Source organism: Cydia pomonella, chromosome 8, assembly GCF_033807575.1.
Source record: "Cydia pomonella isolate Wapato2018A chromosome 8, ilCydPomo1, whole genome shotgun sequence".
Taxonomy (NCBI): Eukaryota; Metazoa; Arthropoda; class Insecta; order Lepidoptera; family Tortricidae; genus Cydia; species Cydia pomonella.
This window is the reverse complement of record NC_084710.1, coordinates 12,723,185-12,745,395: the sequence shown is the minus strand read 5'-3', so window position 1 is coordinate 12,745,395 and position 22,211 is coordinate 12,723,185. Positions and strand designations below refer to the sequence as shown.

The 22,211-nt window shown below is 35.6% G+C and overlaps 1 long non-coding RNA gene across 1 annotated transcript in view; it reads right to left on the bottom strand.

Moving 5' to 3' along the window:
• Positions 1–16,163: 16,163 nt before the first annotated feature.
• Positions 16,164–22,211, bottom strand: part of LOC133520611 (uncharacterized) — a 31,644-nt gene continuing 25,596 nt past the window's right edge. The window contains exon 4 of the long non-coding RNA XR_009799784.1: positions 16,164–17,410. This is a non-coding gene — a long non-coding RNA (uncharacterized LOC133520611). The remainder of the gene's footprint in view (positions 17,411–22,211) is intronic.

Below are 22,211 nucleotides of genomic sequence, written 5' to 3'. Positions count from 1 at the left end.
CATTCCGCATTGTACAGACGACGGTAGAACAGGCATAGAGAGCCAACGTCTCTCCGAAGACTGAGAGGTTCCAAACCGACTGTGAGATCGGGGTCACCAACAATACGAACTGCCCGACGTTGGATGGAGTCAAGTGGAAGAAGTTGGTATTTCGGTGCTCCAGACCAGAGGTGAGAACAGTACTACATATGTGGTCGAACCTGCGCTTTGTATAACGAAAGCCGGTGACCTGGTGTGAAGTACTGTTTCGCTCTATTGAGCACCCCGAGCTTCTTAGAGGCTAGTTTGGCTTTGAGTTCCAAATGGCCCCGAAACTGGACTTCGTTCGTAATGTCGACACCGAGTATCCCGATGCTCTCAGAAATGGTAAGGGGAATGTTCTGGAACTTAGGCGCTAAGACAAATGGGGTTTTCTTAGAGGAAAACGCGCAAACTTGTGTCTTACTGGGGTTAAACTGGACGAGATTACGTTTACCCCACTCGGATACCTGCTCAAGAGAGGCCTCGATTTCGGACACAAGTTGCATTCTGCATTCCAACACCTGCTCACGAGAGGCATTTGCACGACCTGTATAGAATCGATGTGTTAATATGAAGTTACCTTTAAATAAATTAATAGTTTAAAAACACTAAAAACACACGCTTTTATAATTGCACGAGAAGTGCAAAAACGACTATGATACGATAATCCATCATGGAATGCCAGTGCCTATCTTCCGGCTTCAGCATCAGACCTTGAAACCAAATCGTGGTCAATGTTCTCACAAGACTTTTCTAACAAATCCAAACACAGCTATGATACGATGTTCCATCATGAAGTTCCAGTCCATATCTTCCGGCTCCATCATCAGATCAGTTCGACGGTACCATATTATTGTATTGTCATCAGAACTATATACAGCTGCAAATTTTCATGACGTTACGATCCTTGGAAGATGGTTAAATTAGTTACCTTAGATTCTAGTACTAGTTATTTTTTTGACATTACTTACTCCAATTTTTGTGCCCATGGAGAAAACAAATAAAAAAGATAAATTATTATGGATTAGGTACCTATTGCTGACGATTTAAGTTCGATCTATTTTATTTATCTACTCGTATAATAACTACGCCAAAACTACTGGTACATTTTTACAGCAGGTTACTTACACATACACAAACATTATACGAGTAGACATTATAGGACATTTTGCAATAAAGGAGGCATGTAAATATTTTTTCTCAAACATGCAATAAAATATTGATGTTGTGTTCCTTATAATAAGCTGCGAAGTATGATTCAGGTGCGGCTAGGACAAGAGGTCGTTAATGGAATTTCATACAAATCTTGCAGGCCTAGGCCGGCAAAGTCCTCTTTTTTAATTTTTTTGTTTTTTTATTATTATTATTTGTATGTGTCCCTCAAATTCTCGGAACCATGGGGTCCCGGGCATTTGGAAAGGCGTGCGTGGGGCCGAAGCCAACACGTAGAGGCCCCTTGTAATTAGACAATTTACTCTAAAAGTAATGTGACACCAACCGACGATTATCCCTGTTTGCACTATAGTAGTGCACCCAAGGACAAGCCCCGGTTAGTGTAGGACGATTGTAAGAAAAAGGTACAAAGAGAAACCGGGCTATTGAGTTGAGTTGCTAGTGGACTGGTAACCAAGACTATGGAGGAGACTATGGCACCTGCCCTGATCATATGTTAAAAAACACGAAAAAATGGACAGGTGGTGACTCGCCAACTCACAACATGGGTCCCCGAATACGGCCGCTCGCACAGAGCGACAAGGGGACAACATTGCGTGAGTGGCTCAGGGTGTGGAGAGGTGTGCGCCGCTTTCTACCCAGTGGCTGTAAGCAGCCACTGTGCCAACTCGCGTCTTATGCATATTTCACTTCCACCCTGCGAGCATATAGCTCTGACACCCCACTCTGGACGGCCGGTAAAGGCAAGCCAGAGGTGAGAGTCCTGCTGCGCCTGCTCAGTGTTCACTCCAGCCGGCCAATTTAGGCAAGCCAGAGAGAGGGGTCTGACCGACTCTCGCGGGTATGGGACCCAAGGGACGTCACTTCCCATTCAGCTCGCCACAAGCTGCCATGGGGGCCAGCTTGTGGCGAGCTGAATTATTGTTATTATTATTATTATTTCAGTGTTTCCTAAAGGGAAGAGGAAGGGGGTGGGGGGGGGGGAATTAATTATTTTTGCGCTACGACGGACGGTTTAGGAGATACAGCCCTAGTAATAATAAAAAAACACAAAATAGAAAAAAAGAAAACAAAGCGTAATGGCGTGCGTCGTAGCGCCAAAAGAATCAAATTTTAGTTCCCCTTCAATACCCCACGCACTGAATAACCTATCACATTAGGACATGAAACAATCATCATCATCATCATCATCATCCTAATCTTATTATTATTGCATTGCATGTTTGAGAAAAGCACTATACATACCTCGGCGGGAAATATGGGGTTGCCCGCCTCAGACCTAAAAAAAATGGCGGCTCTAGAAACTGCCCAGAATCCTCTATGACATTTGGTAGAGCACCCCCCACCAAGTCTTACTGTTTAGCCAGGCTCTTATGCAGGTTCCTGGTCTTTCATCAGATCGAAAAATCCATATTTTTCCGGACCTGTATACAAAAACATCTTCCTTCTCACTCTAGGTCCTATAGTTTGCAAATAAAATCTATATAAGAAATGTGTGGGGATGCAGCTATATATATTATTTGTATGTCTTCGGCCGGCAACCCCTTTCGTCCCGGCCTCTGTAGTAATGTACTATTAACGAGAGTCAATAGAAACACTCTGCGTTAGTATTTTTATCTACACACATATCATAAACCCTCTATGATGCCTTTAAAATCCGTAAATAATGGCCAACATTACGATAAACTGTTTTGTTACAACAAATTTCTTATCTGTGATACTGTAGTTATAGCTTCATAACTACATCAAAATCGATTTGGTTATGCATTCAGGAACATCTCTGAAAAAAAAGCAATTCGATTTGACCTCTTTTCTAATATCAGCCGAGATGCCTTTTTGTTTGAAATGAAATGTCAATTGCATACAATTTTGTCATATCTCGCATGTTAGTTTGTATCAAATGATACGGAAATAGGCCCCCGACTCTAGTTTGTCTCTGATTTAAAAAAAAAACTACATGCGTAAAAAAAGTTTTCATTTACCGCCATTTGACGTACAGTTTATTTTTTAATTAGTTTTATGTATAAAATGAATATATGTTTTGTTGTTTTTAAGGTAACTATAGCGAAAATTTCGTGTAAAATAAGCGATTAAAATATTTCGGTGACGCCACCACATAGCCGCGAGTTCCGATTCGAATTGGCAACGATGCCCTAACGGAGGCTGTAATTTGGGTTAGTGAATATTTCATAGAAAGTATATAATGTGTGTGTAGATAAAATTGTGTATGTAACTGTACATAATTAGGCATTAAAACATTCGTGTGAACTTTTAAAGAAACACACTTCGTTCTTTTTTTAAACCCACACTCGTGTATTTTAATGCCTTTTTTTATGTAGCAGTCACTACTATTATGACACGAGTTTACAATTTCCATATCTCCCGTGTTACGAGTATATACGATGTTTTCCATCACATTTTCGGAAAAAATAAATTAAGTTTTAAGCGATATAAATGTCGAATACGGTAAAATTACAAATATCCTGTCCGCTATTTTATTTATTGTTTGGCGTAAAGGCAAAAAAGGCAAGAGACTTATTCGGGGTTCAGACTTAATTTAATATTGTTCAAAAAATATTTAGGTATTTACATATTAAAATAATAAACATCAGTATTTTAAAAATAAATCTCATATGTAGCTTGGTTTTAAAGAAATGTTGCTTATAACCTAAATGGTTCATATACTTCACATAGTTTAAAAAATATATATATATTCAGAATTTTCCTCCCTACGGATATTTTTGCTATTATTCCCGTTAAACATGCGTGAAATACTACCCTTCATGTTCAAGTGTGATATAAAAAATGATAAGATAGGTTAAATAATTAAAACGAAGTTTTTTGAGATTTTGGTTTTGGATGTAAAAGTGGCTAACTATGTATGATAAAAAAAAATAAAAAACAAAAATGTTTTGATAAATTTTCATAAATGCGATAACATTTTCTATTACAGTTTTTTTTGGTACTAAAAAACCAAAAAGAAAGATCTAAACGTTAGATAAAATGAAATTTACGCATGTGGCCTAAAATGTGTCCAAAACTTACAACCAATTTGCACAGGCTAAAAATTAACTAAGCTGAACTACATGAAAAAATCTTCGACTACCGAATGAATACGTTGCATGTAGTCTATCTACATTAAGAGTATTACCTGTTCTTTAACATTTGTAGCTACAGACACCAAGTAGAGCCCGGCACATAAAAATAATATACAAGTACGTGTACGAACGCCCATCTCTCTTAGAAGGATATCCGATAGTAACTACAACTACAACGATTATAACAATGAGTTTTATAATATGTAAAATTATTATGTATTAAAATTACCTGATTATTTATTTAATTTTTAGGGTAGACCGGGGTCAATTGAAGCACGGGGCAAGCTGTATCGAAATATATATGTATTTATACTATTTATTTCCAACGTCGTTGTCGCCGGAGCAAAACCGATATGACAGTACTGAAAGATTATGACAAAATTTAATAACAAAAGTGACACTCGTATCGAGACCTATGAGTTAATTCGGTGGCGTCGTTGATCGGGTCGCCACTTTTCCGAATGAAGGACGATGGAGGCGATGCACGATGGTTGAGATACGCGTCATACTCGTGAGCGGATTCTGTTTGTGGAGACCGGTCTGTTTAAGCTTATGGGGTCTAAATTTTTTTATAAACTTCATTTTAGAGTGGCATCGGCGTGTAAGTAATATCTTATTCGGTATTTTTTGTTTTATTGTGTTTTTTTTTTTTAATTTAGTAACTTTATACAGTAGTGTTTGCGTCAGATCCGATAGTTCTGATTTTTTGCAAGCTTGTTTATGATGTTGGCCCAATGAATAATCCAAGTTTGTGACCTCGAGCGCCGAACGCAATTAACTTTGTCAAATATCGAGAAAACCACAAAGATGTCGTATTTTTTTTAGATTTGGGTGATCATAACCCTAAAGGACTAATTTTTGACAGTGCCTTTTCAGAGCCTTTTTAAAGTAAACTTGCTACAATATGAGACTAGAATAGTCTAATTGTATAGACTTAATAGTTTCCGAAATAAAACCTTTCAAAGTTTATAATTTTTTCGAACCTGAATGAGTAGGGTAAGCAAGTACAATGAGTATGCACTTCTGTCTATATGTGGTACGATATAACATATTGAGAACTATATTAAAACTACGCAAATCAATAAAAATTAGTATTTAAATGGCGGTTGCGGAAAGGACGGAAAAAGATGGTAAATACTTATACACGTCTGGAATGATTAAATGCAGTTATATAATTGAGGGACGCATTAATTTACATAGTTCAGTTGTGTATGTTCAATTTATTTTTACAAGCGGTAATTTCAAAAGTTGTCCTATTGACCCTGGTTTACCCTGTCACATAGCGCCATCTAGTGGTGTTAGCGTAACTTCGTTGTTATTTTTTATTTCTCTTAGTGTTATATTTTTTTAGAAATATGAAACAAGATTTAATTTAATTAGTTTAGTTACAAATATAAATAGTTGTATTTCAGCATTTCTTTCTGGATATTGTGTCGTTAGGAAATGAAACCTACATGTTTTAAAAGGTAGCACAATTTGACTGACAACACACAGTTCTGGCTGAAGAGAGCACTAAATTTGAAATGTAGGGAAAAAAAAGAAGGAGAAGAAAAGACGGCATGGGTTAGTGTCAGTATACTGATTTGTTACAAAATTAAAATATATATTTATAAAACTCAGCGTGGAAATTTATTGTCGCCATACGAGTATATACTCGTAGTTCCGGAGATTCAGATTTGGTTTCTGGGTAAGCAATTCTCACAAAGTGTTTTCATTGCAAACCAGCTTAATCCTAACTCGGAAGACTAAGTTATTTATTCTTTCCAGATTTTATAGGTCGAGGCAAATGTTGCTTTCCTTTGCCAAGTTGCTGAGGAAAGAGCGTATTTATAATGAATAATTTTAATAACATAATCAAGGTTTACTGAGGACTGATGGACAGTGTTGCTTGCCAAATTTAATGCTTAGGTGTAACTTTTCATATAATATTTACCAGAATAAAATTTAATTAAACAACTAGTTTGTTGGTGATTTATCCTATACTGTAAGAATACAGATATGAATGAACCAACAGCTCTACCGTTAGCAGTCTGAGCTAGAAGTTGAATTTTTAGGGTATGTAGGAGTTTTGAAAGAAGAAATAAAACATCTATCAAGTGAACTCTCTTGTTTTTCTTTCCTTTAGTACATCCCTAGGTATTATGTAACCAGCCGGGTACATTTCATAGGTTTACAGGTTACAACCCTTTAATAAGAAATAATTATTATTTTAATGGGAAAATATCATATTATGAACAATTATGTCCATATATCTCATTGCGTATAAAACTACACCTGTGTTCTTAATTTCATATTTGCCATATTGATCATAGTTGTTAGCGCTGTGGCAACACCGCTAGTTTTGTCTACAACCAATGATTGATGGAAATGCGGCTCCAATCTGCCAACATTAGACAACAGAACGGCGGCCAACCAGAGAGCGCAATGCCAGCGCCGGAGTTTCGCACATGCGACACATCGACGTGCAGCGCGACCCGAGCATCGACCTCTTGCAATTTAACCACTGAACTGAACGCGCGTGTCCTAGACAAAGAACCTATCAGTGTAACTTGTAATACACCATTAAAACAATGGTACTACTTTAAATATATTGTTTTATTTAAATAGCGCAATATCGCGCTAACAATAGTTTATTTAGATTGGATGGATGGTATTTCTATGCACCGATGATTTTTGTTTTAAATGTATTATTAGAGAGATTAGAATTAGATATAGCATAAAATATCGGACATGATAACGTCTGTCCCAAAATTGGTGTAGGTTATTTTATGCTGCTTCCGGAATCAAGTTGCATGTGGATAATAGGTATGTGGCATGAAATAATACCTGGCTTACCTATGGGTAAAATTCGTAAAAGGTATTGATATTGCTACCAAATCCAGTCATGTAACTCGCTCATCTCCATGAAAGCTGTGAACAAGTAGCCTAGTTTGAGAAATGTTGTCATATATTTTTATGAACTTGAACCTAACATCGTAGGGTTTAGCGAGTATTATGTCCGAGACGTCGTGGCGTAAGTCATAGTCCCCCTCGGAGTCGGTGACGTAGTGTAAGCGGCTTATGAGACCTTCGCCGCCACAAGCCGCGTACATTGAAATATTCCGGGAATTTCAACGGCTTCTTATTTTGGCAATACTCACAAAATGTAGAAAAGTATCAAATTACGTGGTAAACATTAAGAATTTAAGGGGCACGCTGAAGCTAAAAGTTCTTAGTGTGGCGCACATCGCCAGTATTTTCCGCAAATAATATTTTGTGCGCAATTTAAGCATTTGCAGAAGAATGATGACAAGCCAATGAGCGTATCTTCCAGCGGAAATACAAGGGAGATAATTCGGTTTTCACCATAAATATTTTAGATGACATAAATAGGTACTTAACTGAAACCTTGGACTATATTCACATGTGCGGTAATACGCGTATTTATTTGTTTAACAAGGGGGCAAAGTTGTTGTTTAACCTCTCGAGCAAGCGAAAGAATACAAAATTTAAAAGTGGAATCTTGAGCGTGTCGAGGGTTTAAAGGCACGAGAGAACAAATTTCGCCACAAGAACACACAATTTTTTTCACCACACCAACGCAAAGAAAATACTAACTCTAAAATATAAAACCAAAATTAATTCAAAATGAACGTTGTGATGTTATCATTAAAAATAATCACGAAAAAGTCAATTCTACCAGCCAACTACAACAAGTGCGACTAGTCAGGCATTTTTAAACTAAAGTGCATGCATGTCATAATTTGTAACATTTACACTTCATTAAATTCATTAATGTTATACAAAGTCTTGTTTAATAATAGGTCTCTCACTTTAGCACGAAACACTGTCAGTCTTGATTCTTTTTTGAGATGTTGGGGTAATTTGTTATACAGTATTGTTTTGTGATTGTATTCAAAACTTGCATTTCATTAATGTTAGTGATTGTACACTTATGTTTTTGTTCGTCATTCATTCCGTTACTTCTATTCTACTTATTTCTTCAAAGGTTAACTGAAAAAGATCCCATACAGGGATACATTCGCCTTTGTTGTATTTAATTTATTCTGTAATTGTGGTTCTCTTGTTTTTATTTCTATGTCCAATAAATTAGATATATATATATATATAAATAAATAGGTTTTTCAATCAAGAGGTGTGTTACCAGCTGGTGTAGTGAATTTTTTTTTAAACTACATGCAGTGCACGTCTGCGTGGATGTGCGAAATGCATAAAGGGTATAATATGTTATAATAGGTATAATACTTTTAATGACGCTACTGTCGTTTCTGACACTTCTCTTTTTTGTCACCCCACAAAACGAAACACTTTTAGTTAATAATGATTTATGACAGTCCTTGTAAATGTAATCTAAGGAAATTGCGTAAATGTCCCCGTGGACCTTAATCTTGCAAATCAGAATTTAAATTGGCAAAGTTTTATTGTCTTTTTGCTGAGTAGTTCTTCGAGTGCTGAGGCTTGTAAGTTTATATGCTATGCTTTTACACATTCCCTGACAGCCATCTTCTGGATTTGAAATCAGAGAGACAAAGATTTGATTTCAAAGATATTCTGAGATCAAATATATTAAGATTTTTTTAGGAAGTACTTACAATAACAACACACAGTAACAATGAAGTATATATACAGTAAACTATTAATACAATCTGAAATTTTCGTACCTAAATTTATAGTTAAATAAGTCTGTAGTGTTTTAGTACAAATATTGGCGGGTAACGATAATTTATCGGCACTACAAGTACATTAGTACAGTCAGCACTCAGTCAGCATCAAAAGTAACGGATCAGTCTACGCGTCAAAATGATCACCATTTTTCTTATAGCTTACAAAAATGTTCTTTCTACTAATTTTAACGACCTAAACTGACCTGACGACTAATACTCAGAAGAAGCCACGTGCGAAGACTAGTTTATAATATGAAACTAATCTTCGCACGTGGCTTCTTCTGAGTATTAGTCGTCAGGTCAGTTTAGGTCGTTAAAATTAGTACAGACTTTAATGAAAACTATTTTTAAATCAAACAACCTTCATCGAGCATCGTCATCGTCACCTACAGGACGACTTGTAGCTCATAACTAATTTTATTTGGAGTTATTTCATTTAGTGTCTTAAATTATAATCAATAAAAAAAAAACACCAACTCTCCCAGATGAATTTCTATTTAATTTGTCGATTACCCACTTATACATATAAGTACAATACAATAGTAACTTAAATGTCCGAAAACTACACACCAGTAGTATGTGTATACTATTACTTCATGCTTTTTATTTTAATGTATTTTTGATGAGTGCATTTATTGACCATAGTGATTTACATTACTCCATATATTGTCTTTAGAAAACTTTTAAAAGACTTTTGTTGTTTGACTTAATATTGGCGACACATGTTTCGCAGATAACTTTTTCCCCAGGTTTGAAACCTTTGGCGAACTACTCAGAAGGAAAGGAAAAAAGTAGGAATAAAAATTACATGTTAGGTTTACCTTCTTTATTCCCAGCTATTATTATATACTATCAGATTAATAAAGAAAAGGTACGCAATAAAAAAAAACTAAATTTTTAGTTCCCGTCTTCTCTTACTGTCAATTTTAATCTTCAATTATAGTATAGTTTTTCAAAACAATCAAATGAATTCCACAAAATTTTCTTATAACTTTAAACGAGCCTTCGGGGATTTCGGAAATGGGGGCGAATAATCGATCTAGCTAGCAGTTCTTACCCCTGGGAAAACGCGCGTTTTTGAGTTTTTTATATGTTATTAAATAGTTATGTATATGACCTACTTAATACCTACGAGATAATGCGACAATTATGTTCTTGTTGTTGTTTTTGTTTCTAGTAAATTTGTCTTGGTCATTCTCGTACTTTTTTGCTTGTCAAGCTAAGTCATTATAATATATCCTTATTCCTTTAAAAGAACATTCATATTTATTTCCGGTCCGCTCTCATTCAGTTGAAAAATATCTTTTAGGTCAACCTAAGTTTATTTTTACAATTGACTTGTTATTTTTTTGTAGTAGGGCGCATCAAATAAATTCATTCATAGATTTTACTCATTTATCTATTGTTTTTGAGACTGATTAATATTATCCACACAAATAAACGTCTATGACAGGTATATATACAATTCATATACGAACATAGTACTATAAATAAAGAGAGAAGTGCAACACTTACTGGATTGAAAGTGTTCAATAAACCTTGTAGCGAGGGTGCAACATGTAGATGCAGTCTCGTAGAGAAGACCTCTTTCAAATGTAGAAATTTTAACAAAGAATGCAAGGAATGTTATACAAAGGAAATCAAAATTAAATTTGAAGTAAAATATAGTTGTGGGTTTCAATTTAGGTAAGTACGAGTAGATAGCATTAATAATATTTTTTTTTTGGTGTTGTGCAATGGTTTATTATTTTCCTACTTATTTAATAAAAGCTCGAGATCAATCCATAGCTTTATACTTTTTTTTAAGTCCAATAGCATTATACTTTTTTTAAGGATCTTCTAAAATACATTTTCCAGGTGTATAAGTAAAATTAAAGTGCGTTGCTTGGCAACATTTTTTTTTAAGTAGGTAACTCCCACCTTATGTGAATGAAAATAGTCAATTTCCGTGAGAGGGTAAATCGCTGCGATGCCGAGATAAGTTGAGGCGGGCACTTATTCTGAATGAAAGCAATTCCGAAACTCGTGCGAAGGCAAATTGTTTAGAATTATAACACTCCCAGAAGTTCGCGTGAAAACGATGAAAATTCAGGGGTATTTTACATAGATAACCTCCTAATTAGGCTCACGAAGAATAAATATTCCCTTCACGTCTCCCCGCTGTTATAACAGCTGGTAGGTATTATTTGCACTTTTTGTTGGATTCCACGCCACAATAGTAAAGAAATGTCGGGATATTTTGTGAGGAATATTCTGATCCGGCTTCAAATTATACGGAAGTTCTGCACGACTAGTCTAATGCTTATTAGCGATACGAGCGCCTTGTGACTGCTGTCATGTTTATCGTATTTTATGAAGTTGTGTTTGTTTGTTTAAATTTTGAGGTGAGCAATAAAGAGTTATTATATATGCACGACTTCTAATACTTCGAAACACATAAAACATAACTTCTAATCACCAGATAAAACCTAACCACCACAAATCGAAAGGGAGGCACATGCAGTGTAAAATTTGGTAAACTCTACACATAAATATTGTATCCTCATTTTTTTCCAATATTGCATAGAGAGATTACAGTTTGTGGTTCAGAAAGTTTCAGTTAGCCACCATTTTACAACTTGCCCTAGCACTAAAGTTCTCAAACGCGCGTTTCAAACAAGCCTGAAAATGCGGTCGATTCGCGTAAATTTCGCAGCTAGCAACATGGGGCCATTGTGGACGGGACGACACATGTGTCGCCATCCGCAAATAATTTATGCCCCGTGGATTATTGCATGCAATGATAAGCAGGCGATAAATTAACGTTTTGGTGTTTCATACACAACGTGGAATTACGTTTATTGGGCGAAAACTTTTACGGCATCCTTTGCGGTAGATTCGTTGTTGAAGTGAATTTATGTGGGTATAAAAGAGCCATTTACTCTTATACCAAAAAATAACAAATTTTGGGTCTAAATATCCACACAGAGTCACAAAAAAGGGTCCCCGGTTTTCATACAAAATTTGGGACTCAGTTTTGTGAGTTCATACAAAATGCATGTGGAAATGCGTCACAAAATGTCATTTTTTTTCGGACTTTTGCCTTTTAAAATCTACAGTCCTCGTAATTCTGAGTAGAAATAATCCAAGAGTTAATAGTTTATCAAAAATTGGGAGGTACTTTTTTTTTTGGAAATGCCCTTATTCTTCAAATATTTCAGGTTCGGTCTGTTCCGTTGAATCCAAATATTCACTCTATTTATCCTGCTAATATTGTAGATACCAGAGTACTGAGTGGAAGGGGTTGGGGGCAGTTCAGTGATTGTTACGCATACAAAGCCTATGGGTTAATAACTATTAAGGAAATCATCTGGATTGACCAAGCATGATGAAGCAGGATGAAACAATAATCGAAGATGCAATCGGTGCGCTGATGCGATTTAGGTGCACCTAGGTGTGTGCACTACAACATGGTGCATATATATTATTTATTCTGAGGAAACCCATTTTCTACACAAAGTAGAAATATTTTTTTACTGAAAATTAAATTTCAACACAGCTGTGGATTCTATTGTATACCTGGGTTAATGACGTTGTTATACGAGTATGTAATTGAGTAAAACGAGTATCAGATCTACATCAACGTAGTTGTAATATATAGTTCTATGGAAATAAAATATAGCTTTTATCATAAGACAGCCTTCGGGTTTGATTTTCATTCCGCAGTTTTGAAACCTTATTTTGCAGTCGTGATGGACCTCGCCTTTGCCTCCAACCGCCGAGAAGTCATAATTATGTATCTATGAATATAAGTGCTATATAGGCCTTTACAAATTGAGTGCATTTAAGTTAATCTTGCACTCGTTTAGCAGCGACAAAGTGTTGCTGCGACAATATAAACACCATTTTCATGGAGTCATTTGTGGTGTCGCTTCCACACTCTGATTGCCGCTGCAAAGTTACTTAAGACAGAGTCAAAATTATTATGGCAGACTTCCTGTTATCGGCCAAACTAGGTAAGTGGTCGACATTAACGACACTTTGTATTTATCGATTAAACTACTATTATCGTCATTGTTATCATAAAGGCTAGCATACTGGCCTATGCTAGAAGCATATACAAAAAACCTGCAATCTTGACCTATCGTCAACCCGCCTTATCGGGTCTCTATTTTTAAAGTTTTTTTTGGTGAGTAATCAACGTCCGGGAACTTTTCTGTCTCACGGGCAAGAAACTTTCAGATATACTTTTACGAGTAATTACCACTAGTACTCTGGAAGCTTTATTATAATGTTTGATGCTAACCACTTGAGAACGATAACTTGTTTCAAGATTTTTTGTTAAACTTGGACAAAAAACGACCTCGTTAGACAATATTGGACCATAATAAAAAAAAAACTTGTATTAACAGCATCTTAGAGTAAATAAACAAAGTTTCCTTTGGGTTCTTCGTGGAAACACAAATTTGATATAATTTTGGTCTTGTTTATTCACATTATGAACGGGTCACGGCCTCTATACACATTCGCTGTGTATTAACCCAACATATATAGAGATTCAATCACTCTTGATATGAAAACGAATATTATTTATAGGTAAGTACAATAGATGAAGATGGATTCCATGGCTTATTATCGGTCATGATAATTATGAAGCATATCCGTATATTCTCAACTGACTAATGGTCGAGCCCACATCGTACTTTCTTGGTATGAGGACATTGGGTACAAACTAAATATGACATTTGGGTGACGACTACAGTTGAGCAGTATTATACTGTTGTAACTTTGGCGTTGACATGAGCGGTGACATATTCTCATTCTCTTCGATGAAATATTGACAGATTGAACGTACTAATCGCGACAGTAAAGGTGACATTTAGATGGCAGCTGCAGGTACATTACTGTTGCAAAATTACTGGTGTGGCGTCGATGCCACCGCTGTATCTGTCAATTCCCTTAAAATTAGTGACGCTAAAAGTCATATTCGCGAAAGTAATGCGGCAAACGTCACTAATTTTATGATATCCGAAAATATACGCGCTAATTCGTTTTTAAACTATCGCGTTTTGTACACATACTTAAATTCATTAACGGGTCTAACACGATTAACATCGTCACGACGTTTCAGCCAGGTTGCACTAAGTAGCTCTGGGGGCCTACCGCGAAAACCGAAATTCGCAAGTTGCGGGGATCTTTCTCTTTTACTCTCACTAACACGTAATTAGAGTGACAGAGAAAAATGCCCGCAATTGACGAACTTCGATTTTCGCGGTTAAAGCCCAGGTAACGGTTATAGAAATTAACACATTGAGTGCCGGAAACCTGTTTGGCGGGCGCTCTGTTCGTTATCACTTTCCTCTACAAAGCGGGAAAACGCTAGAATCGGCTACGAAAACGTTAGCAGTGAATGCTTTAATATCGAATAATTTAGTTTTGTTTACCAATATCTCCATGGACATTTTGCTGGAACTTCAGTCTTCCGTAGGCACAGCTAACCTGGCTGAAACGTCGGATAAAAGGTAAAATAATGAAATTTCATCGCGTCGGACCCTTTAATGACATTAAATATCCGAAAATCTCACCATAATATGGCAAAGAAAACTACACAATTGATTGTGATGCATCAACGCCGCAACAGTAACGTCGCAACGGTTTGCATAACGGATCTGAAATGCTGGAAGATCCGCGGATCCGGATCCAGATCTGGATAATTTCATACATTTCGGATCCGGCTTGCAAACGCTAGTCACAACAGCAACGTTGCTGTACTCGTAGTCATCATGCAAATGTTGTATCGTGTCGTCATCCAAAGTATAGCCGTATGTATTTTTGAATTTAAAAAGCGTTTTTGCTAAATATAGGTTTGAATTATAGAAGGGTATTCCAAAGTAATGTAGGCTGAAAGGTTTTCTCAAGGGACAAGGGAAGGAGGAAGTATGGAAAAGAAAAAAGTGGACAAATTTTTAAAAGTGTCGGCAACACACCTGTTTTCCACCGACGTTGCAATAAATAACATATTTTTACGATAAATATAATTTCTTTATGTCTTCAAAGTAGTGTCGGTTAAGATTCAAATCCTCCTCCTCATCATCGTCTCGGCATTTTGCTACGGCTCATGGGCTCATGGAAGCTTGGGGACCGCTTGGAAACTAATCCCTAGAATTGGCGTAGGTACTAGTTTTTACGAAAGCGATTGCCATCTGACCTTCCAACCCAGAGGGTAAACTAGGCCTTATTGGGATTAGTCCGGTTTCATCACGATGTTTTCCTTCACCGAAAAGCGACTGGTAAATATCAAATGATGTTTCGTACATAAGTTCCGAAATCATTGGGACGAGCCGGGGTTTGAACCCGCGACCTCCGGATTGCAAGTCGCACGCTCTTACCTCTAGGCCACTAGCGCTCGCTCAAATTCTCCTCCTTGTTTAAAAAAAATGAATAATAAAATAGAATAGAGTAGTCCTCTGCTTTAAGTTTTTACTCGACTCATTTTTTCAGACTCTAATAATCAGTAAGTCGAAACTTGAGTCCTTATCGAGACCTTAGTCTTTAGTAAAGACTTGAGCCCTTTAAAGAGAACTCACACGATGTACAAAAGTTTTTTAAAAGGCATTGTCTTCACATTAAATTCATAGGTTATGCACAAATCATTAAAATATGTAATTTTCACTTTATGTTACTCGTAGATAAAACCTATAAATTTTCTGACGAAGTCTTTATTTGAAGACTCAAGTCGTTTTAAGTTGCACTTAAAATACCCAATAAAGGACACGACTCGGGACTTAAATTTAAAATTCAAAAATTTATTCTGCAAGTAGGCCTCAAGGGCTCTTTTACAAGTCAATACAACATTTATAGTAACATCATATAGTGACATGAAAAATACATAACAACATTTATAAATACAACAGCCAATACCTGGGTAAACATTACATTATAATAATCTTAAAATAAATAATTACTACAATACAATAGAGATGTATAGTCTCTATGGTTAAAAACACATTAAATCTGGAGATGTAAAAGGTCCCCAATGTCAGAGTACTAATACTAATAAAATTTGGAGGTGTAAAGTCTCTCCAAGTGTCAAAATAAAGTCTTAAAAGACTTAGGTTTTAAGCGCGGAGTCGTGTAATAACTGTAATAACGACTTCTTAAAATTTAGATTCAAAAGACTTGAGTTCTTACCAATTCTACCTCAAAGTAGTTTTTATGTTATAGGTATGTATATGGATATGGATCCCATAGTGTACAGAACATAGAAAAAGATTTTTTCGACGTGTATAGCCTCGTAAGTAACAACAGTAGGTATAATTTTTTTTAAGTTATAAAATTTAGGTTAGGTACCTAGGTAATCGTTAAATTACAAACAAAAAATATACTCTCTTATACTCAATGGTCTAAATAATGAATGGAGCCGGAGCAGCTAACAACATTTAGCGCAGGTACAGTCAGCATCAATAATAGCGAATGAAACAACGCGCCAAAAGTATCTGATATTCCGGATAACTTTTCCAAATATAGATAAATCTCTAAAATTCACGGTCAAAAGTATATATTTTACAGTTTTAATTGTTCTACTTATAGAACCATACATTTTTGTTAAGCTGTTACATAATTGTACATATTTTTGAAGCGTTGTTTGATCCGCTACTTTTGATGCTGACTGTTCATGCTTTGCAATAGTTTCTACACTTGCTTTATACTTTCAAACAATGTACCCACCACACCTTTCCTCAAAATGTACACACAGTTAATTTGCAACAAGATTCTTCAAAGAATGTTTATTACAACCTAATAAAACGGTTACGCCCCAATCTCAAATGAAAATATATTTTAAGCAAAATATATATTAGCTCTTGGATGGTTAAATAAGGATATACCGATCAAAGGAATCTTTATATACCGAAATATCTATGTTTGGCGCTTTCGTAAAATTATTAATAGAGGAATGACTTAGTTTTGCTATTTATTTCTATCTATTTGGTTTCCTTTGATTTTGCTTATGGCTCCGGCTATTTAAATACCTAACGTTAATTTTACTTGATGATAATTTTGAGAGTAGCTTTAAGGTTAACCTCCGCCACAGGCATTTATACGTTGTATGAAATATGTAGACACAATTTTACAGCGTTTTCAACTGTTCACAAAGGTGGCTATAATTAAAATTAAAATACATTTATATTCAGGCAAAAGACGCGTAGGTCTTATTATACGTAATCTATACTTTTATATTTGCCATAACATGAGTCGTTGAGATTTTCATATAGTTTTTAACCTACAGTTGTCGGTAACGTATTTTTCTATGGAGATCATGATATTCTTTTATATGTACTGGAAGTACTTAACTGGCTTATATACATTTTATAGTATACTTGTTTTTTTCCTGGCTTTCCCCTCTTGTGTTTTGGCAGGAGAGCATGTTCGGTGTATGATAAATTTTGGTTTGGTAAAAGGACTTATGGTAGGTACCTAAAACAAAAAACATTTATTGTTATGGACATCACAGACAACACAGGACATGTACAGTTTATTTAGAAGTTAGTTTAGAAGGCATACCAACATAAGGAGAGATAAGAAATGGACAATAGACATAAGATAAGATGATTTTACTAGAAAATGTAGAGCCGTTAAAGTTTGTAACTAGACGCACTAGCAGATCTAGTTAACATATAAAAATAATTGGCACAAATAATCGGTCCATATCATTTTCATAAACTAAAAACTTCAATTATTATGTTCCAATATTAATCAAAATACTAGTAAATAGTATGTATATAACTAATAAATTAATTCCGTAAGTTTAATGGAATAGAAGCAAAATATTCTCACGAGAAATTTTAAACAACAAACAAAGACTAACTAAATCCTATTTCGTAGTGGGTCGTTACTCAGAAAAGGAGATTGGTACTCGAGTTTAAAGGGTAATAAATTAGTCAAACGTATAAGGTAAAGGCATCAGTGCTGAGCCATGCACCAGTGTGCCAAAAGTAGGTGTTATTATAGATTAATAAAGTATGAATTGAAAAGTAACTTAATTTCTAAAAGAATTGTTTAGCATAAACCACAACACTACTTCAAAGAAGTGCTGTCTTCTGACATGAAGGGATATGTCATATGCGCCATTTTTTGGAGCGTCACATGGTATTTTGATCAAACGTCGGCAGCCGAATTGTGATATTTTTTTAGAAGCATGTGCTCTGCTTCACGTAATTAATACTTCATTTGTCTGGAAGAAGTGGAAAATTAATATAAATCCATATTAAAGTAAACCCTGGCCGATTACTGGGTTTGAGGCAGTAATTTTAAGGGGATCGTGGACCCAGAGTTCAGCCGATAGAGGCTGAGCATAGGTTTCAAGATTTTTTTTATTTTCAAATGTAATGTAAGTTGTTAAATCAAGCACCTTTAAATATCTACATTATTATGACTTTATTTCATTGAAATACATCAAATACTCAGAAGTCATCCTGTGGCTGACCACTGGACACTGTAATCACGGAACTCGGAACCCAATAGCCAGGCGTTAAAATGGGATGGCTGTAGACTGGGTACTTAAAGGCTGTGTCTTGGTAGACAGGAGGCTGATTGCTGGCAGAAGGGCCCTTGCATTATATTTAATGAAATATTTCCATAAGCTAAATTAAATTACGTTTTATTCTTTGTAAAATTTAAACTTTATTAAATTATTGATGAGTAAATACATTCATAATTCTTATTGATCAATTAGTGGGCAAATGAGACGTTCTTGAATATAGAAATTTCGTGGAGGGGTTGACTATTGGTGCCTTTACCCTGCGATAAGTACGAGAGACGCGTCTAACACGTCTGGAGCGTTTGTCGAAGGTTATAAATAGCTCAGTTTAAGCCAGGACCGGCATTATATTTTTGACCGTCGGATTGTCACTTTCACTGGCTTATTCGTAGACGTAAAAACAAAGGGTGTTATTTTGACGATTGAATGTTTGACATTGCGTAGCTACTATGCTGTTCTTTGTCAGACTGTTCAATTGTTATTTTAGTGTCAATACTTACTTATTTTTGTGGATTTTTTGTATTTTAGAGCCAGTTCAGTGTCAGGTTGCATGGTCAACCTACCGAGTACACCTAACCTGACGGTGACAAGCAGGTTTACTCGGGAATCCAGTAGAGAGTTAGGTCCAGGTCGCGAGAGGGGCCTGGCGTCAGCCTTTTTACCAACACAGGTGACGATTATACCTCTTACGTTCTCTTCAAGGTCTGACAGAGGGATATGAGGGTCTCACGTGTGGACCATTAGGAGTAATCCTTACTCATTGAAATCTGTTGGTAATTGAAGAAGCGTTGTCTTGTTAAATATATTTATTTATACACATTATATACATGGTTAGGGCGCCTTATTCATCTGTACCCAGGCTTCGGCTAACACAGATGGAGGGAGGCAATCACACAGACACTAGGGTTTGCTATACCTCGGTTTTGTCGGCCGAACGTTTAGAGCTTAAATCAGGGTCCCTCATACACACACTCCTCCCTGTAAAAATAGAGGTTCGCCTCTAGTTTTACACACATTAGAATAGGTGAATTTGGGGTAGAGTTAGGGTAGAGTCATTATTTGGGTGTTAGGTTTATTTATTTTCTTTCACATTTAGTTTGATTGTAAGCAATACTAAAATCATTAGAGTTTTAACTGTTTTTAATTACAAAATAAATTAAAATCTATTTTCAGTAGCATATGGATGGGTTACTGAGGCTCGTACATTAAATATGATTGAAGGTTTATATATTTTTACATTGGGAGAGATAGGGGAACAAAGTTATTTGAGGACATACTAAATAATTTTGTTATAGGGAGCTAGTGACCGGCGGAGCAGTTCACTAGTGACAATTGAGCTTTTCTATAACTGGGGAATTAAAGGGTAAATAAAGTCATATTTAATAGACGATTGTTTTCAGTATTCCATACATTATTAGTAGATTCAGATGAGTTTCTTGGCGTTTCTTCTCGTCTGAAATTAGGTTACGAAACGTTGGTAGAGTAATATTACATAGTGCTTAGGAATACCTATTAAAAATAAAATACAATAAAATGGGTATTAATTAGCTTAGAGACCCGTCTTCATCCGGGCGTGACAGTAGATAAAGTATGTTTGTACGTACTATTTTTTGCAATATATTTACTTATGGTTACAATGGTTACATATACATATTTTCCTTTAGCTAGCTAGGTTAGCGAAGAGATATATTAAAAGGAAAATATAAGTTTTTAAATTACAAACAAAAAGGGCTTACTACTGTTCACGGTAACTGGTCACGGTAGGGCCCGGTAGGAGATAAATTCTAAAAAAATATATATTATTTACTATTTTTTTTATTTGTCTAACAATAGTGTTAATAAAAATATACAGTAGGAATATTTACAAATTCATAGGATATTTAGGGATAGTTTTGAAAAATCCAAATCGTATCAGTTTTCACATAAAAGACAAAGGGTACTAAGGTTCACAACGTAAATACACTAGACGATCACATGGCCAAATTTTATTTTATTTCCTATTTTTATTTAATCCTGGTTGAATTTTAGTTAATTAGTTTAGTAGTAGATGGGGTAAGGTACATTTTTGGTGCCGGAATGACCAGGATTATATATATAAATAGTTTATTACATACAGTAGCCTCGTCGGCTACATTTTTGCTGCCGTAAGAAAACTGGAATGTGAACAATATGATTTGGATTTTTCTTAATTTTTTTTAAATTATATCTATATATTATAATATTATCAATATAATTTTTCTCCTCTTGGCTGCACTCTACCGATGTAACTTGCATTGTAGGGACTAATATTACCTGAAACAAACACAAAAATACATTAGTATAAATAGTCAATTAAAATTAGCTAAAACTAAAATGCGTTATGCGAGTCCAAACAAAAAGATAGCGGGCGATAGTTTCGTTTTAATTAAACAAATGTGCATATATGTATATGTACGGATGTATACATATACGTTTTTTTTTACCAACATAGTGTAGAAATCCAGTGAGTGTTTAAAAAGTGACTAAATTATGTTTTTAGTTTATAAAATTAAAAATTCATGTATAAAATAAGTGTGTTTAATAAGTGTTTAAATAAGTGAAAAAAGTGTTAAATCAGTGTTATAAAGTGAATAAAATTATTAAAAATAAATAAAATGGAGAGGGCCACAAGGAAGCGAACGGCCGCAGCTAAATCAAAATCTACGCGTCAAAGCATACAACAAGCTACGCCATCTGTCGAGAAAAGCATTACTAAACGTATTAATCAAAAAGCACGAGTAGCTCGTGGAATTATAAAAAAGAAATCGGATGTAAGACGTGGATTGTTCTATCACTTGCTGAAACAGACTGAACAGAAAATGACGGAGGGGCTTAGTCAGTTACGGAACGAGCTTGCAACGGCAATTAGTCCTGTACAAGTGGAAGCTATAGAAACTGCAGATACAACATCACAACAACCATTAGAAGATACACAGTGTACTGAAATAGTTTCAGGCAGTGAAAACGAACTATCTGCTGAAGAGAAGAAGACTATTATATACAATATTAAAAACACAAATATTGAACGTCCCAAGTTTGGCAAAAATAAATCGCATCCAGTGACATTTTTGGAAGATCTAGAAATGTATCTTAAAAAAATTGCATCAGATAGCAATGAAATAGAAGCGATTCTTGAATGTTTAGAGGGGACAGTTCGCGATTGGGCCAGGCTATATAAAGACAGGTGGACCAGTGTAGCAGAGTTCAAAACCGACTTTCTGAAATCATACTGGGGTATGCATGAGCAAAATGAGTTGCGCAGGAATATAGTTCACGGGGTTTGGGACAAATCAAAATTAAGTAGTATGCACGATTACTTTGTAAAAATGGTCGGACAAGCAAAAATGTTGACTTATGTTATTCCTGAGTATCAATTGATTGCTGACATAATGAGGCATTTTCCTCGTTATATACAGCAAGCGTTTGCGTCATCTAAAGTTACCACTATTTTTGAAGCTGCCGAGTTTCTACGCGCAATGGACGACGTAAATAAACAAGAGTTGCGGGCAGTACCAACAACGTCTGGGGCCTCGAAAACATCCAATCAAACCATGAAAAAAAACCAGACACAATATCAAAATTGGCGGAGACCAGAAGCAACAACGGCTGCTATAGAACAAGAAATAGTTATCGAAGATTCGGAAAACTAATATCTGCTGATAAAAACGTCCCCGGATCAGCTACAGAAACAGATAATAGGGTCAAGATTCTAAAATTAAT